This window comes from Musca domestica, unplaced genomic scaffold, assembly GCF_030504385.1.
Source record: "Musca domestica strain aabys unplaced genomic scaffold, Musca_domestica.polishedcontigs.V.1.1 33, whole genome shotgun sequence".
NCBI classification, from domain to species: Eukaryota; Metazoa; Arthropoda; class Insecta; order Diptera; family Muscidae; genus Musca; species Musca domestica.
The window spans coordinates 4,862,407-4,879,882 of NW_026712312.1; the positions used below are offsets into that span (position 1 = coordinate 4,862,407).

Here is a 17,476-nt window from a genome sequence, read left to right on the forward strand (position 1 = left end):
CTTCTACTTTCCGAATATGTATTGATCTAAGCATTTCATTGTAGAAATTTTGAGAAAAAAATTTATCATCGAAAAATACGATTTTAAAGGACAAAATATGTTTTGGCCTATATCTCAGGATCAAAAAAGGATACGCGTATATGGAAGGTATCGTTAGAAAGGTGATTCCTTCTACTTCCCGAATATGTGCTGATCTAAGCATTTCATTGTAGAAATTTTGAGAAAAAAATTTATCATCGAAAAATACGATTTTAAAGGACAAAATATGTTTTGGCCTATATCTCAGGATCAAAAAAGGATACGCGTATATGGAAGGTATCGTTAGAAAGGTGATTCCTTCTACTTTCCGAATATGTATTGATCTAAGCATTTCATTGTAGAAATTTTGAGAAAAAAATTTATCATCGAAAAATACGATTTTAAAGGACGAAATATGTTTTGGCCTATATCTCAGGATCAAAAAAGGATACGCGTATATGGAAGGTATCGTTAGAAAGGTGATTCCTTCTACTTTCCGAATATGTATTGATCTAAGCATTTCATTGTAGAAATTTTGAGAAAAAAATTTATCATCGAAAAATACGATTTTAAAGGACAAAATATGTTTTGGCCTATATCTCAGGATCAAAAAAGGATACGCGTATATGGAAGGTATCGTTAGAAAGGTGATTCCTTCTACTTTCCGAATATGTATTGATCTAAGCATTTCATTGTAGAAATTTTGAGAAAAAAATTTATCATCGAAAAATACGATTTTAAAGGACAAAATATGTTTTGGCCTATATCTCAGGATCAAAAAGGGATACGCGTATATGGAAGATATCGTTAGAAAGGTGATTCCTTCTACTTTCCGAATATGTATTGATCTAAGCATTTCATTGTAGAAATTTTGAGAAAAAAATTTATCATCGAAAAATACGATTTTAAAGGACAAAATATGTTTTGGCCTATATCTCAGGATCAAAAAAGGATACGCGTATATGGAAGGTATCGTTAGAAAGGTGATTCCTTCTACTTTCCGAATATGTATTGATCTAAGCATTTCATTGTAGAAATTTTGAGAAAAAAATTTATCATCGAAAAATACGATTTTAAAGGACAAAATATGTTTTGGCCTATATCTCAGGATCAAAAAAAGGATACGCGTATATGGAAGGTATCGTTAGAAAGGTGATTCCTTCTACTTTCCGAATATGTATTGATCTAAGCATTTCATTGTAGAAATTTTGAGAAAAAAATTTATCATCGAAAAATACGATTTTAAAGGACGAAATATGTTTTGGCCTATATCTCAGGATCAAAAAAGGATACGCGTATATGGAAGGTATCGTTAGAAAGGTGATTCCTTCTACTTTCCGAATATGTATTGATCTAAGCATTTCATTGTAGAAATTTTGAGAAAAAAATTTATCATCGAAAAATACGATTTTAAAGGACAAAATATGTTTTGGCCTATATCTCAGGATCAAAAAAGGATACGCGTATATGGAAGGTATCGTTAGAAAGGTGATTCCTTCTACTTTCCGAATATGTATTGATCTAAGCATTTCATTGTAGAAATTTTGAGAAAAAAATTTATCATCGAAAAATACGATTTTAAAGGACAAAATATGTTTTGGCCTATATCTCAGGATCAAAAAGGGATACGCGTATATGGAAGATATCGTTAGAAAGGTGATTCCTTCTACTTTCCGAATATGTATTGATCTAAGCATTTCATTGTAGAAATTTTGAGAAAAAAATTTATCATCGAAAAATACGATTTTAAAGGGCAAAATATGTTTTGGCCTATATCTCAGGATCAAAAAAGGATACGCGTATATGGAAGGTATCGTTAGAAAGGTGATTCCTTCTACTTTCCGAATATGTATTGATCTAAGCATTTCATTGTAGAAATTTTGAGAAAAAAATTTATCATCGAAAAATACGATTTTAAAGGACAAAATATGTTTTGGCCTATATCTCAGGATCAAAAAAGGATACGCGTATATGGAAGGTATCGTTAGAAAGGTGATTCCTTCTACTTTCCGAATATGTATTGATCTAAGCATTTCATTGTAGAAATTTTGAGAAAAAAATTTATCATCGAAAAATACGATTTTAAAGGACAAAATATGTTTTGGCCTATATCTCAGGATCAAAAAAGGATACGCGTATATGGAAGGTATCGTTAGAAAGGTGATTCCTTCTACTTTCCGAATATGTATTGATCTAAGCATTTCATTGTAGAAATTTTGAGAAAAAAATTTATCATCGAAAAATACGATTTTAAAGGACAAAATATGTTTTGGCCTATATCTCAGGATCAAAAAGGGATACGCGTATATGGAAGATATCGTTAGAAAGGTGATTCCTTCTACTTTCCGAATATGTATTGATCTAAGCATTTCATTGTAGAAATTTTGAGAAAAAAATTTATCATCGAAAAATACGATTTTAAAGGACAAAATATGTTTTGGCCTATATCTCAGGATCAAAAAAGGATACGCGTATATGGAAGGTATCGTTAGAAAGGTGATTCCTTCTACTTTCCGAATATGTATTGATCTAAGCATTTCATTGTAGAAATTTTGAGAAAAAAATTTATCATCGAAAAATACGATTTTAAAGGGCAAAATATGTTTTGGCCTATATCTCAGGATCAAAAAAGGATACGCGTATATGGAAGGTATCGTTAGAAAGGTGATTCCTTCTACTTTCCGAATATGTATTGATCTAAGCATTTCATTGTAGAAATTTTGAGAAAAAAATTTATCATCGAAAAATACGATTTTAAAGGACAAAATATGTTTTGGCCTATATCTCAGGATCAAAAAAGGATACGCGTATATGGAAGGTATCGTTAGAAAGGTGATTCCTTCTACTTTCCGAATATGTATTGATCTAAGCATTTCATTGTAGAAATTTTGAGAAAAAAATTTATCATCGAAAAATACGATTTTAAAGGACAAAATATGTTTTGGCCTATATCTCAGGATCAAAAAAGGATACGCGTATATGGAAGGTATCGTTAGAAAGGTGATTCCTTCTACTTTCCGAATATGTATTGATCTAAGCATTTCATTGTAGAAATTTTGAGAAAAAAATTTATCATCGAAAAATACGATTTTAAAGGACAAAATATGTTTTGGCCTATATCTCAGGATCAAAAAAGGATACGCGTATATGGAAGGTATCGTTAGAAAGGTGATTCCTTCTACTTTCTGAATATGTGCTGATCTAAGCATTTCATTGTAGAAATTTTGAGAAAAAAAATTATCATCGAAAAATACGATTTTAAAGGACAAAATATGTTTTGGCCTATATCTCAGGATCAAAAAAGGATACGCGTATATGGAAGGTATCGTTAGAAAGGTGATTCCTTCTACTTTCCGAATATGTATTGATCTAAGCATTTCATTGTAGAAATTTTGAGAAAAAAATTTATCATCGAAAAATACGATTTTAAAGGACATAATATGTTTTGGCCTATATCTCAGGATCAAAAAAGGATACGCGTATATGGAAGGTATCGTTAGAAAGGTGATTCCTTCTACTTTCCGAATATGTGCTGATCTAAGCATTTCATTGTAGAAATTTTGAGAAAAAAATTTATCATCGAAAAATACGATTTTAAAGGACAAAATATGTTTTGGCCTATATCTCAGGATCAAAAAAGGATACGCGTATATGGAAGGTATCGTTAGAAAGGTGATTCCTTCTACTTTCCGAATATGTGCTGATCTAAGCATTTCATTGTAGAAATTTTGAGAAAAAAATTTATCATCGAAAAATACGATTTTAAAGGACAAAATATGTTTTGGCCTATATCTCAGGATCAAAAAAGGATACGCGTATATGGAAGGTATCGTTAGAAAGGTGATTCCTTCTACTTTCCGAATATGTGCTGATCTAAGCATTTCATTGTAGAAATTTTGAGAAAAAAATTTATCATCGAAAAATACGATTTTAAAGGACAAAATATGTTTTGGCCTATATCTCAGGATCAAAAAAGGATACGCGTATATGGAAGGTATCGTTAGAAAGGTGATTCCTTCTACTTTCCGAATATGTGCTGATCTAAGCATTTCATTGTAGAAATTTTGAGAAAAAAATTTATCATCGAAAAATAATAATAAAATATGTTTTGGCCTATATCTCAGGATCAAAAAAGGATACGCGTATATGGAAGGTATCGTTAGAAAGGTGATTCCTTCTACTTTCCGAATATGTGCTGATCTAAGCATTTCATTGTAGAAATTTTGAGAAAAAAATTTATCATCGAAAAATACGATTTTAAAGGACAAAATATGTTTTGGCCTATATCTCAGGATCAAAAAAGGATACGCGTATATGGAAGGTATCGTTAGAAAGGTGATTCCTTCTACTTTCCGAATATGTGCTGATCTAAGCATTTCATTGTAGAAATTTTGAGAAAAAAATTTATCATCGAAAAATAATAATAAAATATGTTTTGGCCTATATCTCAGGATCAAAAAAGGATACGCGTATATGGAAGGTATCGTTAGAAAGGTGATTCCTTCTACTTTCCCAATATGTGCTGATCTAAGCATTTCATTGTAGAAATTTTGAGAAAAAAATTTATCATCGAAAAATACGATTTTAAAGGACAAAATATGTTTTGGCCTATATCTCAGGATCAAAAAAGGATACGCGTATATGGAAGGTATCGTTAGAAAGGTGATTCCTTCTACTTTCCGAATATGTGCTGATCTAAGCATTTCATTGTAGAAATTTTAAGAAAAAAATTTATCATCGAAAAATACGATTTTAAAGGACAAAATATGTTTTGGCCTATATCTCAGGATCAAAAAAGGATACGCGTATATGGAAGGTATCGTTAGAAAGGTGATTCCTTCTACTTTCCGAATATGTGCTGATCTAAGCATTTCATTGTAGAAATTTTGAGAAAAAAATTTATCATCGAAAAATACGATTTTAAAGGACAAAATATGTTTTGGCCTATATCTCAGGATCAAAAAAGGATACGGGTATATGGAAGGTATCGTTAGAAAGGTGATTCCTTCTACTTTCCGAATATGTACTGATCTAAGCACTCCATTGTAGAAATTTTGAGAAAAAAATTTATCATCGAAAAATACGATTTTAAAGGACAAAATATGTTTTGGCCTATATCTCAGGATCAAAAAAGGATACGCGTATATGGAAGGTATCGTTAGAAAGGTGATTCCTTCTACTTTCCGAATATGTGCTGATCTAAGCATTTCATTGTAGAAATTTTGAGAAAAAAATTTATCATCGAAAAATACGATTTTAAAGGACAAAATATGTTTTGGCCTATATCTCAGGATCAAAAAAGGATACGCGTATATGGAAGGTATCGTTAGAAAGGTGATTCCTTCTACTTTCCGAATATGTATTGATCTAAGCATTTCATTGTAGAAATTTTGAGAAAAAAATTTATCATCGAAAAATGCGATTTTAAAGGACGAAATATGTTTTGGCCTATATCTCAGGATCAAAAAAGGATACGCGTATATGGAAGGTATCGTTAGAAAGGTGATTCCTTCTACTTTCCGAATATGTATTGATCTAAGCATTTCATTGTAGAAATTTTGAGAAAAAAATTTATCATCGAAAAATACGATTTTAAAGGACAAAATATGTTTTGGCCTATATCTCAGGATCAAAAAAGGATACGCGTATATGGAAGGTATCGTTAGAAAGGTGATTCCTTCTACTTTCCGAATATGTATTGATCTAAGCATTTCATTGTAGAAATTTTGAGAAAAAAATTTATCATCGAAAAATACGATTTTAAAGGACAAAATATGTTTTGGCCTATATCTCAGGATCAAAAAAGGATACGCGTATATGGAAGGTATCGTTAGAAAGGTGATTCCTTCTACTTTCCGAATATGTATTGATCTAAGCATTTCATTGTAGAAATTTTGAGAAAAAAATTTATCATCGAAAAATACGATTTTAAAGGACAAAATATGTTTTGGCCTATATCTCAGGATCAAAAAAGGATACGCGTATATGGAAGGTATCGTTAGAAAGGTGATTCCTTCTACTTTCTGAATATGTGCTGATCTAAGCATTTCATTGTAGAAATTTTGAGAAAAAAAAATTATCATCGAAAAATACGATTTTAAAGGACAAAATATGTTTTGGCCTATATCTCAGGATCAAAAAAGGATACGCGTATATGGAAGGTATCGTTAGAAAGGTGATTCCTTCTACTTTCCGAATATGTATTGATCTAAGCATTTCATTGTAGAAATTTTGAGAAAAAAATTTATCATCGAAAAATACGATTTTAAAGGACAAAATATGTTTTGGCCTATATCTCAGGATCAAAAAGGGATACGCGTATATGGAAGGTATCGTTAGAAAGGTGATTCCTTCTACTTTCCGAATATGTGCTGATCTAAGCATTTCATTGTAGAAATTTTGAGAAAAAAATTTATCATCGAAAAATACGATTTTAAAGGACAAAATATGTTTTGGCCTATATCTCAGGATCAAAAAAGGATACGCGTATATGGAAGGTATCGTTAGAAAGGTGATTCCTTCTACTTTCCTAAAAAAAAACAAAGCTTACTACAATTTTATAACAACGTCCATGTCGGGATTCGAACCCACGACACAGCAAATCTCAACAGAACTACTTAGGCGACTCGACCACAGCTTCGATGTGGACGGGTGGTATTCTGTTGTTAATACTACTGAACGTAGGATAATACGTAGATCTCTTTTTGCTGTTGTCAACTTTGAAAATCGACACAAAATCGGTTACGTTAATCTCATTGATTTAACCCCTTAGACAGTGTGTTACAGGTCAACGTATGTAGGCATGTTTAAGAAACTACATATTCGCAACTATTTTGGTATTTATACTAATAATTGTACTTTTATTTTTAATTTGTATATATTTAAATTCTATAAATTATCCTATAAATTTATTGATTTATGTTAATATTTGTATAATTCCGTATTTATTTATTTTTATTCCGTATTTATGAATTAAATTTTTTGTACTGATAATTATGTTTATATTTCATTTAATTATTATATACAATTTTACTGGTAATTTATTTTATTTTAATATGTTTATTTATTTTTATCATTACAGTTTTACGCTTGCATATCTATATTTTTACGTTAATTTATATTCGTGTTTTTATATTTTTATTTACGGTTTTATGTACAGTTATAATATTTTTTATATTTTTGTACTTATATTTATATTTTCATTTTATTTATTTTATACTTAAACTAATACCTTTTTACATTTTTATTTATTTTGTTGTTAAATTTAATAATTTTTTTGTATTGTAATACCAACACCACGTTATTTTACACATGCTGGTATCACTTCATATTTTTTATCCATTTGCATTTATGCGGCATGTTCTATCTAAAAAGCAAAAATGCAAAGAATGTGTGAACCGTTACTTTTCGCACGTACCATTGTTATTGTGTGTGTTTCAAGTTGATCGTTTGACAAACAACCCTTTTTTATGTTTCCACGAAAAAAATGTTTATGCTACTTTTACAATTCTGGATCACCATCGCTGCGAGCTAGTGATAGCTCAGGTGGTAGAGCGGTTATGTTTTCGTGACCTGTGTCGTGGGTTCGAGCCCCGGTCATGATGTGTTTATTCATCTTTTTTTAAATAGGATTTTTTTTTATTTTTTTTTTTATTAACGAAAATTTTTTGCAGAATAAGTTATACAACATAAGGTTACTGTAACAGTTACAAATAACTTGCATACCGTTAAAACGTCATACATATAAGTAAGTACAACCAACATATAAACTTCAATAATAGAACTTACATAAATACATATAAGAGTACTACAGTAGTTGTATTCTGTACTTGCTTTGAAAAATATTTTTTTAATAAAAAACATATTCAAAAAAAATATATTTAAAAAAACTAAACCTTGACTGGGGCTCGAACCCACGACACAGGTCACGAAAACATAACCGCTCTACCACCTGAGCTATCACTAACTCGCAGCGATGGTGATCCAGAATTGTAAAAGTAGCATAAACATTTTTTTCGTGGAAACATAAAAAAGGGTTGTTTGTCAAACGATCAACTTGAAACACACACAATAACAATGGTACGTGCGAAAAGTAACGGTTCACACATTCTTTGCATTTTTGCTTTTTAGATAGAACATGCCGCATAAATGCAAATGGATAAAAAATATGAAGTGATACCAGCATGTGTAAAATAACGTGGTGTTGGTATTACAATACAAAAAAATTATTAAATTTAACAACAAAATAAATAAAAATGTAAAAAGGTATTAGTTTAAGTATAAAAATAAATAAAATGAAAATATAAATATAAGTACAAAAAATATAAAAAATATTATAACTGTACATAAAACCGTAAATAAAAATATAAAAACACGAATATAAATTAACGTAAAAATATAGATATGCAAGCGTAAAACTGTAATGATAAAAATAAATAAACATATTAAAATAAAATAAATTACCAGTAAAATTGTATATAATAATTAAATGAAATATAAACATAATTATCAGTACAAAAAATTTAATTCATAAATACGGAATAAAAATAAATAAATACGGAATTATACAAATATTAACATAAATCAATAAATTTATAGGATAATTTATAGAATTTAAATATATACAAATTAAAAATAAAAGTACAATTATTAGTATAAATACCAAAATAGTTGCGAATATGTAGTTTCTTAAACATGCCTACATACGTTGACCTGTAACACACTGTCTAAGGGGTTAAATCAATGAGATTAACGTAACCGATTTTGTGTCGATTTTCAAAGTTGACAACAGCAAAAAGAGATCTACGTATTATCCTACGTTCAGTAGTATTAACAACAGAATACCACCCGTCCACATCGAAGCTGTGGTCGAGTCGCCTAAGTAGTTCTGTTGAGATTTGCTGTGTCGTGGGTTCGAATCCCGACATGGACGTTGTTATAAAATTGTAGTAAGCTTTGTTTTTTTTTAGGAAAGTAGAAGGAATCACCTTTCTAACGATACCTTCCATATACGCGTATTCTTTTTTGATCCTGAGATATAGGCCAAAACATATTTTGTCCTTTAAAATCGTATTTTTCGATGATAAATTTTTTTCTCAAAATTTCTACAATGAAATGCTTAGATCAATACATATTCGGAAAGTAGAAGGAATCACCTTTCTAACGATACCTTCCATATACGCGTATCCTTTTTTGATCCTGAGATATAGGCCAAAACATATTTTGTCCTTTAAAATCGTATTTTTCGATGATAAATTTTTTTCTCAAAATTTCTACAATGAAATGCTTAGATCAATACATATTCGGAAAGTAGAAGGAATCACCTTTCTAACGATACCTTCCATATACGCGTATCCTTTTTTGATCCTGAGATATAGGCCAAAACATATTTTGTCCTTTAAAATCGTATTTTTCGATGATAAATTTTTTTCTCAAAATTTCTACAATGAAATGCTTAGATCAATACATATTCGGAAAGTAGAAGGAATCACCTTTCTAACGATACCTTCCATATACGCGTATCCTTTTTTTGATCCTGAGATATAGGCCAAAACATATTTTGTCCTTTAAAATCGTATTTTTCGATGATAAATTTTTTTCTCAAAATTTCTACAATGAAATGCTTAGATCAATACATATTCGGAAAGTAGAAGGAATCACCTTTCTAACGATACCTTCCATATACGCGTATCCTTTTTTGATCCTGAGATATAGGCCAAAACATATTTTGTCCTTTAAAATCGTATTTTTCGATGATAAATTTTTTTCTCAAAATTTCTACAATGAAATGCTTAGATCAATACATATTCGGAAAGTAGAAGGAATCACCTTTCTAACGATATCTTCCATATACGCGTATCCCTTTTTGATCCTGAGATATAGGCCAAAACATATTTTGTCCTTTAAAATCGTATTTTTCGATGATAAATTTTTTTCTCAAAATTTCTACAATGAAATGCTTAGATCAATACATATTCGGAAAGTAGAAGGAATCACCTTTCTAACGATACCTTCCATATACGCGTATCCTTTTTGATCCTGAGATATAGGCCAAAACATATTTTGTCCTTTAAAATCGTATTTTTCGATGATAAATTTTTTTCTCAAAATTTCTACAATGAAATGCTTAGATCAATACATATTCGGAAAGTAGAAGGAATCACCTTTCTAACGATACCTTCCATATACGCGTATCCTTTTTTGATCCTGAGATATAGGCCAAAACATATTTCGTCCTTTAAAATCGTATTTTTCGATGATAAATTTTTTTCTCAAAATTTCTACAATGAAATGCTTAGATCAATACATATTCGGAAAGTAGAAGGAATCACCTTTCTAACGATACCTTCCATATACGCGTATCCTTTTTTGATCCTGAGATATAGGCCAAAACATATTTTGTCCTTTAAAATCGTATTTTTCGATGATAAATTTTTTTCTCAAAATTTCTACAATGAAATGCTTAGATCAGCACATATTCGGGAAGTAGAAGGAATCACCTTTCTAACGATACCTTCCATATACGCGTATCCTTTTTTGATCCTGAGATATAGGCCAAAACATATTTTGTCCTTTAAAATCGTATTTTTCGATGATAAATTTTTTTCTCAAAATTTCTACAATGAAATGCTTAGATCAGCACATATTCGGGAAGTAGAAGGAATCACCTTTCTAACGATACCTTCCATATACGCGTATCCTTTTTTGATCCTGAGATATAGGCCAAAACATATTTTGTCCTTTAAAATCGTATTTTTCGATGATAAATTTTTTTCTCAAAATTTCTACAATGAAATGCTTAGATCAGCACATATTCGGGAAGTAGAAGGAATCACCTTTCTAACGATACCTTCCATATACGCGTATCCTTTTTTGATCCTGAGATATAGGCCAAAACATATTTTGTCCTTTAAAATCGTATTTTTCGATGATAAATTTTTTTCTCAAAATTTCTACAATGAAATGCTTAGATCAATACATATTCGGAAAGTAGAAGGAATCACCTTTCTAACGATACCTTCCATATACGCGTATCCTTTTTTGATCCTGAGATATAGGCCAAAACATATTTCGTCCTTTAAAATCGTATTTTTCGATGATAAATTTTTTTCTCAAAATTTCTACAATGAAATGCTTAGATCAATACATATTCGGAAAGTAGAAGGAATCACCTTTCTAACGATACCTTCCATATACGCGTATCCTTTTTTGATCCTGAGATATAGGCCAAAACATATTTTGTCCTTTAAAATCGTATTTTTCGATGATAAATTTTTTTCTCAAAATTTCTACAATGAAATGCTTAGATCAGCACATATTCGGGAAGTAGAAGGAATCACCTTTCTAACGATACCTTCCATATACGCGTATCCTTTTTTGATCCTGAGATATAGGCCAAAACATATTTTGTCCTTTAAAATCGTATTTTTCGATGATAAATTTTTTTCTCAAAATTTCTACAATGAAATGCTTAGATCAGCACATATTCGGAAAGTAGAAGGAATCACCTTTCTAACGATACCTTCCATATACGCGTATCCTTTTTTGATCCTGAGATATAGGCCAAAACATATTTTGTCCTTTAAAATCGTATTTTTCGATGATAAATTTTTTTCTCAAAATTTCTACAATGAAATGCTTAGATCAGCACATATTCGGAAAGTAGAAGGAATCACCTTTCTAACGATACCTTCCATATACGCGTATCCTTTTTTGATCCTGAGATATAGGCCAAAACATATTTTGTCCTTTAAAATCGTATTTTTCGATGATAAATTTTTTTCTCAAAATTTCTACAATGAAATGCTTAGATCAGCACATATTCGGAAAGTAGAAGGAATCACCTTTCTAACGATACCTTCCATATACGCGTATCCTTTTTTGATCCTGAGATATAGGCCAAAACATATTTTGTCCTTTAAAATCGTATTTTTCGATGATAAATTTTTTTCTCAAAATTTCTACAATGAAATGCTTAGATCAATACATATTCGGAAAGTAGAAGGAATCACCTTTCTAACGATACCTTCCATATACGCGTATCCTTTTTTGATCCTGAGATATAGGCCAAAACATATTTTGTCCTTTAAAATCGTATTTTTCGATGATAAATTTTTTTCTCAAAATTTCTACAATGAAATGCTTAGATCAGCACATATTCGGAAAGTAGAAGGAATCACCTTTCTAACGATACCTTCCATATACGCGTATCCTTTTTTGATCCTGAGATATAGGCCAAAACATATTTTGTCCTTTAAAATCGTATTTTTCGATGATAAATTTTTTTCTCAAAATTTCTACAATGAAATGCTTAGATCAGCACATATTCGGAAAGTAGAAGGAATCACCTTTCTAACGATACCTTCCATATACGCGTATCCTTTTTTGATCCTGAGATATAGGCCAAAACATATTTTGTCCTTTAAAATCGTATTTTTCGATGATAAATTTTTTTCTCAAAATTTCTACAATGAAATGCTTAGATCAGCACATATTCGGAAAGTAGAAGGAATCACCTTTCTAACGATACCTTCCATATACGCGTATCCTTTTTTGATCCTGAGATATAGGCCAAAACATATTTTGTCCTTTATAATCGTATTTTTCGATGATAAATTTTTTTCTCAAAATTTCTACAATGAAATGCTTAGATCAATACATATTGTATTGTATTAGTATTTCATTTACTAGGAGATAATAATTTCGTAAATCAAACAAATGACTAAGATTAAAAGTCTAACACGTTGAAAAACGTTTTTATTATAACCTAGAAAATCGTTTTTATTTTCCGCTCATATACAAAAACGTTTTTGAACTGTTATACACTGTTATACAACGGAAAGTCTTCGTCAATTAAAAACGTTTTTATCTTCACGCACATGAATGCATGCAAACACTTTGAGATCTGACACGCCCGGCAGAACATTTTGGTTTACCAGCCCCTTCGATGCGAGCGTCTAAACGACGCAGTGTTTCACCAGTAGGAGTTGGACGACTAGGAAATGAAATTCACGTTAACCAATATTCCGCGTTCTGGAGCAGTGTAGCGTAACATTGTTTATTAACGTTTATTTCGAATGAGTTGATTACAAAAATATCAAAACCAAACTGACATTTGGGGCCAATCGTAAAATGAATAGCATTTGCTAATAGGACGATTACTTTTGCGCCACCTTGTGGCGAGATCATTGAGTTTTTTTCTGCATATCACAAAGCCTATACGAAAGTTCGTATTTGTCGCTGGCGTAATCCAGCGTATCCAACCTTTCGTTAGGTTTTAGTGGATCTTAACAACACCCCTAACTTTTTCGTGGTCGGCAACGTCAACCAAGAAGAGCGAAGGTTAGAAAAGGCATCCTCGTCTAACACCAGGGATTGTAGGTTCTGATATGTTTCAATAACGCTTCACTGTACATTCGAAAATGTCGTAGCTACTATGTATAAAGAAATTATTTTTTCTTGCATCCCCATCCCGTACGTAAGTAATCCTACTTTAAATTCCTTATTCGCTTAGACATGCATTACACTGACATGATTTATCCCTTCCCCACTCTTTAGGGGCTTAAACAAGAAATTAAAATTTTGTGATTAGACAATTTGGAGTTTGCATTTTTTAGCATTTATCATTTTAGTTTCTTGGCTAAACAACTTGTGTTTTTCCATTGTTAATTTCAATTTTATTATTTAAGAAAATACTCTTCTTTTATTAACATTGTGGTTGTCCAAAGGGACCAGTAATTTTTACACACACATTGTCATTTTCAAAAGTTCACTCATTGTGCAGTGGAGGCATTCAGAAGTCATTTGATGAATTCCATTTACACTTAGTTAATATCCATATTATAAAGCTGTCACAGCTCTGTCCACAGATATGGCAGGGTGTTAACAATTGTCACATGTTATCTCAAGGGTCACGTCGTAATTATCACAAATGTAAATTCTATTAGATGAGTATTGTACAAACATTGCAGTGTGTAATTGACAAGTATTTGTCATTGCAGGGAAAACTTGTTGACATTTTGTTGTGGCGGTTTTACCCCACTTAGGTTAGTCATGGAAGGAATGTTGTATTTCACAATAGATATTCAGGTATGAACAATTGAGTGGACATGTTCTCCATATATTAAAAGTCAATAATTTTATAGAACGTTTCCATTGGAACTCAGCGAACAACGTTGTTCGCTCTCAGAATTGCGTAGAGGAATCAAGCCGTTCACACGGAACCAATACTCATTCATAGTAATATGATACATAAATTCTAATTTTTTCAGGGAGTCCGGGAGCCACATTAGCAAAAAAGAGAATGGATGCATCTGATATGAGTAAATTGTGGATAATACTCAAATCTTCAAGCTCTCTATCAGAGTGACAAAGCGCCTAGTACTATGTCGTATTAGAATCATGTCATCCAAAGCGATCGTCATAATCACTGGCTTTGATTGCAGTTACTTATTGAGCCTTGCTGAGGAAGTGATCCAGGGGGTTACTTTGTATTATAGTGGGAAAATAAGTTCAATGTGATAAATGTACAATATGGTGCTCTGTATTGTTGAAAGTGACACTTATACAGGTACAATGTGCTGGTAACCCTGAAGTACTGATAAATGTGGTAACACTGTTTTGGGTTTTTTTTTTCAACTTTTTGTGTAAATGTTGACATTTTGAACATATTTTTGTATTTTTAATTTCTGCTGGAGAGACACTTGTCAAAAATTTTTTCTACCGATACAAACATTTTGAAAATATTGCCTCTTTTGTTTCCAGATCTCTGTGGAAATTTCAACTCGTGGACAAAATGCGTACCTCGGATGGGAGAGCAAACAAAATTTACTTGTAAGCCATCATCCACACCAAATATGCCTGATGAGCCGCTTAACCAATGGCGAAACGCGTCGCATAGTGGTGAGTGTGTGATAGTGTCTATCTGGCTTTCCTTTTCACTGCAAATTTCAGATCATTAAGCTCGTCTCGAAAGAGAAAACAAACACATAAATCATAAAACATATGATCTTCGCCTTAACAAGGCAAAACTCAAAAATTCAGCCGAGCCTGGCTGTGGGATTTGAACCGCGGACCTCGGTGTGCAGCCAACTAGAAGTTGCCGTCTCTACGTTCAGAGCCATTAACCCGTCTTCCTAAAGCAGCACTAAAACAAGTGTATGCATTGGAAGCAATGTAGTTGTTGTGGACAAAAAATCCATCACTACAAAAACAAAAACTTTGCTGTGAAAAAGATCTGCCAATAGAACTTGAGTCGAACCTGGAGAGTTTCTAGTGTATAATTCGCATATGCTAATTTGCAATAAGTTCGAAATATATACTACTTTCCAGAGAACGGCCCTTGTAAGCCATCATCCACACCAAATATGCCTGATGAGACGCTTAACCAACGGCGAAACGCGTCGCATAGTGGTGAGTGTGTGATAGTGTCTATCTGGCTTTCTTTTTCACTGCAAATTTCAGATCATTAAGCTCGTCTCGAAAGAGAAAATAAACACATAAATCATAAAACATATGATCTTCGCCTTAACAAGGCAAAACTCAAAATTTACTTTCGTTTGAATGTACATACGCCATTTAACATTGTAGTTTTCATTCATAATTTTCAGTCTTCCTAATTTTTTTTTAAATTTCATTAAATTTTTCTATTTTTAATTTTGGCACACATTTCATCTTAGTTCTGAGAGTGATTTAAATGGAACAAGGAATAGAGAGCGAATCACGTGTCATGTGAACTTAGCATTATTTAGTCTGTCTTTACACTTCATTATTCAAGTTACAATCAAGGGAAAATATGGATTCCCATATTACAAAAAAATGAAGTTAATGTTCGGGAAATGATAATCTTTGGGTGAAAACATGCCTGAGTCATGAATTATATCAATAATTCTATATAGCCTTCCTATTACAAATAATACTCTGATAAGTGCTCTTGAAGCGAAAGAGGAGAGAGATCTCACTATGAGTGTTGTAAAAAAAAAACTACTGGAAGAGTTGGCTCAATTAAGGAAAAGGCTACAATGTGAAGACTCTGTCTTAAAGACAACAAATAAACCTCAACATGCGAAACACAAAAAGAAAATTATTTGCTATCTTGTCATGATAAGAATTGCGGGAAATTAAAACAGGAAAAATCAGTTTTTTAAAAAAAATCCGGAAAATATAAATCAGTCTTACTCACAATATATCCACTAGTAGTGGTAATAGACTCTCTCGGCATGCCAAATCAATGGAAAATGAGAATCGAGAAAGAATACGTGTGCTTTTTCGTTCAAGGCTGCCCATAACTGCTATAAATGAAAACCGTTATTTGAAATAAATCCGGTAAATATGTCGCTAAAATCAAGAGACAGACAGAATTTTACACTGGTCCAAAATATATATACTTTGTAGGGTCTATTATGAATATTTCGAGGAGTTACAAACGAAATGACGAAGCTAATATACCCTCCATACAATGGTGGAGGGTATAAAAATAAACAGCCAGATCAACAGAAAGCCAAAATCACACAAGAACATCTAGGTGTGAAGAATACATATTTTATCATGAACGATAAATGGATGGTTGATTCAGGTACGACAAGTCATATATGCAGCGAAAAGGGGCAATTTATGGAGATTGACAAACTTCAGACTGCTGTCATTTCTAAGCCACACGTACGACAGCTGTTAAAATTATTCCAGTGGCAGCTCATTATATTGTTTACAAGCGTACAAAAGCATTTTGGTGAGGATTTTCCAGAAAAAAAAAATATTCGTGATGGAATTCAAGCGTGATAGTGTGATTTCTTTATATTTGGCAGGAAAACCGCAGGTGGCTATCGTTAGAGCACTCCAGCATTCAAATGTGAATAAATCTTTTGTGTCTCGTACCATCCCTCGTTACCGTGATACTGGCATCGTAGCCCGACGTCAATGAAGGGGACGGAAGAAAACGGCAGAAATGGTTCGAAAATAAAGAAGTGACTTGATCGAAACCCGCGTCGCAGTGGCCGTGAGCTTAACATACCAAAAATTGCAAGAACTTACACCGCAACAGAAAGAAAATAGACTCAAAAGAGCTAAAGAGTTGCTTCGCTTGGCCGAAAGTGGTGAACTGCCGAATTTGGTTTTCTCCGATGAGAAAACATTCGTTGTCCAGCAGTTTGTAAACAAACAAAATGATCGCGTTTACTTGCCCAAGAGATCAGCTGAAAATGTGCACCTTGGGCACTCAAACATTTTGGCCGCAGACCTTGGACATTCCAACAGGACTCAGAACCATGGCACTTAGCACGCGCCACCCAAGAAAGCTTACAAAATGAGGTTCCTCGCTTCATTTCCAGCGCACAATGGCCACCAAAATCACCGGATACCAATCCGTTGGACTATTGTATCTGGAGTATTTTGGAAAGCAAGTTTGGCACTAAAAAATACCTAAGTGTCGATAACCTCAAAGCGCTTGCTTTGCCGGGAATGG

At 32.1% G+C, this 17,476-nt stretch overlaps 1 protein-coding gene across 4 annotated transcripts in view; it reads right to left on the minus strand.

The window, feature by feature from the left end:
• LOC101895250 (choline transporter-like 2) overlaps positions 1-17,476 on the minus strand; it is a 56,509-nt gene that overhangs the window by 26,677 nt on the left and 12,356 nt on the right. The gene's annotated exons all lie outside the window — the stretch shown is intronic.